This window comes from Triticum aestivum, chromosome 3A, assembly GCF_018294505.1.
Source record: "Triticum aestivum cultivar Chinese Spring chromosome 3A, IWGSC CS RefSeq v2.1, whole genome shotgun sequence".
Taxonomy (NCBI): domain Eukaryota; kingdom Viridiplantae; phylum Streptophyta; class Magnoliopsida; order Poales; family Poaceae; genus Triticum; species Triticum aestivum.
This window is the reverse complement of record NC_057800.1, coordinates 701,478,122-701,481,936: the sequence shown is the minus strand read 5'-3', so window position 1 is coordinate 701,481,936 and position 3,815 is coordinate 701,478,122. Positions and strand designations below refer to the sequence as shown.

At 36.3% G+C, this 3,815-nt stretch overlaps 1 long non-coding RNA gene across 1 annotated transcript; it reads right to left on the bottom strand.

Moving 5' to 3' along the window:
• Window positions 1–617: 617 nt before the first annotated feature.
• Window positions 618–2,840, bottom strand: LOC123059253 (uncharacterized). The gene is made up of 3 exons (XR_006427397.1): window positions 2,790–2,840; window positions 1,444–2,192; window positions 618–692 (listed from the first exon to the last, which is right to left on the bottom strand). It is a non-coding gene; the product is annotated as an uncharacterized lncRNA (long non-coding RNA).
• Window positions 2,841–3,815: the final 975 nt, after the last annotated feature.

Below are 3,815 nucleotides of genomic sequence, written 5' to 3'. Positions count from 1 at the left end.
CTTTGTACGGAGCATTCAAAGTTCCAATACACTCGCTCAGTGTCAGAAAGAAGAAACAAATATTGCATAATTTATGATATATTATATGCATATAATAAAAATATAAAAAGTAGCTGTAAGATTACAAAAATTAACCGTTCAACATGATCATTTTTTGTAATAGTTTAACACATTCACCGAATATATTGAGACCTCATTTTGCATTTGGGAAATCTAGTACATATGGTGCAGGAACTTAGTTTGTTCGGCCTACAATAATCCATGGAAGCAATATTTATTTAGAAGATAGAAAATTATGGACCAATTATCAAAGATATTAGGGTGATCTTAGAAATTTCAGAAATATATTGAACCATGATCTCATATATAAATAGGGCAGAAATCTGTTAGCATCTATCAATAAATATTTGCAAACGATGAACAATACGTTTTCTTTGTGTAATTGCAGAAGTTCTAAACTTGAACATTATGCCAACCTTGTCAAAAAAATAAAAAGGCTCATGTGGTCTTTCCAACCAATATCAATTTGTGTACAAAAAAATAATTTCAATTAATTCTTGAAGTGATGCATAATAAAGAATGTACATATACACCAAAGGAATGTCATTTAATACTTACAAATAATACTTTTAAGTAGCGCCATCTATATAGATAAACAACCTATTTTCCGTCCATTAAGTAATTGTCCTCACCTGCAAATAAAAAAGAAATAAGAGTTGTCGTGAATAATGAAATGTTGCGCCAATTTCAGCCAAGTATGGCCCTACTTAAAAGATGACCGAAATTACAAATTAATGACTTCCCAACTATGCTTTTGATGGCTTGATAAAATTTGATGTCATTAAATGTGTCATGCATATGAAACCTCTGAGTTAAATTTGACATGCGTAAAGTAGAGAGCAACCAAAGTGTACGTACAAAGGATTTCTTCATAATCATCTCATCACGATAAAAGAAAGACATTAGTTATCGAATGTGATTTTAGAATTAATTAGGGCATACCCTCATCCCTTCCTTTTCTTTCTAAGGTATTAGATCATATAACATGATTCTTTCGATTATATGAGATTGGAAATAGATGCATGTAAGGCCATATATTCTGCTTAAATAAGGAAATAGAGACTGAAACTTATCTACTCACGATGTGTGTGTTGTAAAGTCTGCACATGTATGTATAACATGGATATCTTCTACAACAACATATGGTTTAGCACCATGGAATCAGTTAGTACATATAAATCTCTTGGAAATTTCTTGGTGTTACTAATCAGATACATGTACATAGAAGATGTTACTAAGCAAGTCCCAACACTATACAACAGAATATGCAGACTGTAAAAAAAATGAACTCATGCCATTGCTTTATTATTTATGGTACATCAATCTAGCAGAGGAGCGAGATTAAAATAATGTTGTAGAAAAAATATATGAAGAAGAAACTACCAAGAGGTTAACTTGTGCATCATTTTTCGATCTTCCTTGTTGCTTGGAATAAGTGCTGCTATGGTGCCTCCTAATTGAAATTCTGAATGCATAATCAGAAGAAATTCCATCTGAACAGAGCATAATTTATTCTTCCAAGATGCACATATCTCTATTGGATCATTACATGAGCATAAAATTGAAAGAACAGATCGAAGTTAACTAAAAAAATATTTTGCTTGTGAGAAATGCAGAGAAGTAGATATAGAAAACCTAGTAATGCTCCAAAATGACATATCCACTTTCCAACAAAATAAGAAGAGATGCTTAATTTCAGAAAAGTAGGTTGAAATATGGTTTTAAACAACATGAAAAGCATTAAGAGGAATATATAGTAAATATTCCACAGAAGTATTCAGTACACCATACCACACACTGCATTGATTCGCTGGTCAGAATTAAAACACCACTTTGGATCTCTGCATGAGAAGAGAAAACAGGTCTGACAGGCAGCCGATGCAGACAGTTTATTTACTAAATTGAACAAACCCGATCTTCTATCTTATTTGCTACCGAGTTAGGACATAAGATATCGCGGAACACCATAATTAAACCAAAAACTCCGCCAAATTACTTTGTCGATCGATTTCTCAAACGAATACTCCACTGATGGACTGCAAGATATAATATCTTCACGTCATGGTTCTGCATGTATTTGCTAGATATTTTTCCTTCCAGGAGCTATGCAAGAGCATGTCCTTGATCTGCGCCTGTAACAACACTGGGGTTATACAACTGGGAGAAAGATCATAGACCGTGGACGTGAGGGATTTCTGTAAAGGTAAAATACTTGATTAATCCGCCTAATACGACTCACGTTTATGGTTTTCCTAATTAAAGAGATAATTTGCATACTGGCAGCGCAGTGCCATAAGCTTTGATTATGCTCTTAAAATAGCAGCCTATCCTTATTTGGTTTGAGTCTTTCAAACATCAAGATGATGGAAAATCGGGATAGGGGCTGACGGCCTGCAGCTTTGGTGACCCGTATTTCAATTCAGTAATCTGCGTAGATAAGAAAAATATTTACCATGGGAGATTGAGGTTACATGGAATTAAATATTACCATGTTAGAGAAGGAAAGCAACAGAAACTTACGATGTCAATTTTTTATAGTCAGATTCTCTATTGTAACGTAATCTAAATCCTTTTTTCTAAGGCATCATGGTTGTGTCTCATCAGATCTATGTGTATGCTATTCTACAATTGGAGCCATTATAACTCGTCTTTGTGACTTAAAATTCAAATCTGAACCACTAATATCAAGAAAGAGAAAAGTCTAAAGATATAGAGATATTCAAATTTACCTGCTATATAGAGAAATCTTGGAAGCAACTATCTGTTGACCCTGGGATGAAATGATGGACATTGTTTTGGACAGAGAAAACTGCACATAAAGAAACCTATCCGAGGTGAAAACTTGGAAAGATTGCATTGATGCAACACTAATAGATTGAGATGAGTCGTCGATTAGGGGAAAACCACTATTGGAACATTGGCTGGAATTAAGCCATCAAGAGAGAGATGTTTGATCGAGGAGCAGGAAGCCGGTTGTGTTTGATTGCGGCGGCAGCGAAGCAAGATGGATTATGGAAGTAGACAGATGAAGGCGAGCGGACGGGGCAGCGAGTTGAGTCGATCATAACTTATGATTCAAATCTGAACAATTGAAAAAATGGTAAAAAAACAAAAATAAAATACGGATCTATAGAAATTTCTCCGGCAATGGAGTTGGATTGAAGCCATTAATGAGAGAGCAGAGAACCATGTTGCTATCTTTTCCAATTAAAGAGAGATCAAGGGAGGAGAGGGGAGCCAATGCATAGAATCGGGACTGGCGAGGGATATAATGTAGAAAGAAGACAAAGGATGTCGTGCTAACCTGCAACATGGTTGACAGCGATAAGAGGGCCGAATAGAGAGAGGGAGATGGCTGGGGAAGGCAGCAGAAGAAGGAGGTCATTGATACACGATGGAGAGATGACCTGCACGTGAAAGGGGATGCCTGAGCGAGAGGCCATGCATACATGAGAGGAGAGGATCTTGAGGCGTTTTGGCGATGGAGAGGAATAAGAGACGTGAGAGATTGGGAGAGGAAGGAGAAACGTGAGAGATTGGGAGAAGATGTGTGTACGTGAGATACATGCGGATAGGAGGCATGCCCGAGAAGCTGACAGGAGGCTTGCACGTGGGATTATCTAATGGCTAGAGATGATCTGATGCTTAACACAATTAATTTCACCGTTGATTTTCTCTGGTTTTGATTAGATTAACCTAAAAAAGTTGGAAGATCTTTACCGTAATAATTGGGTCCCACAATATGAATGGTTCGT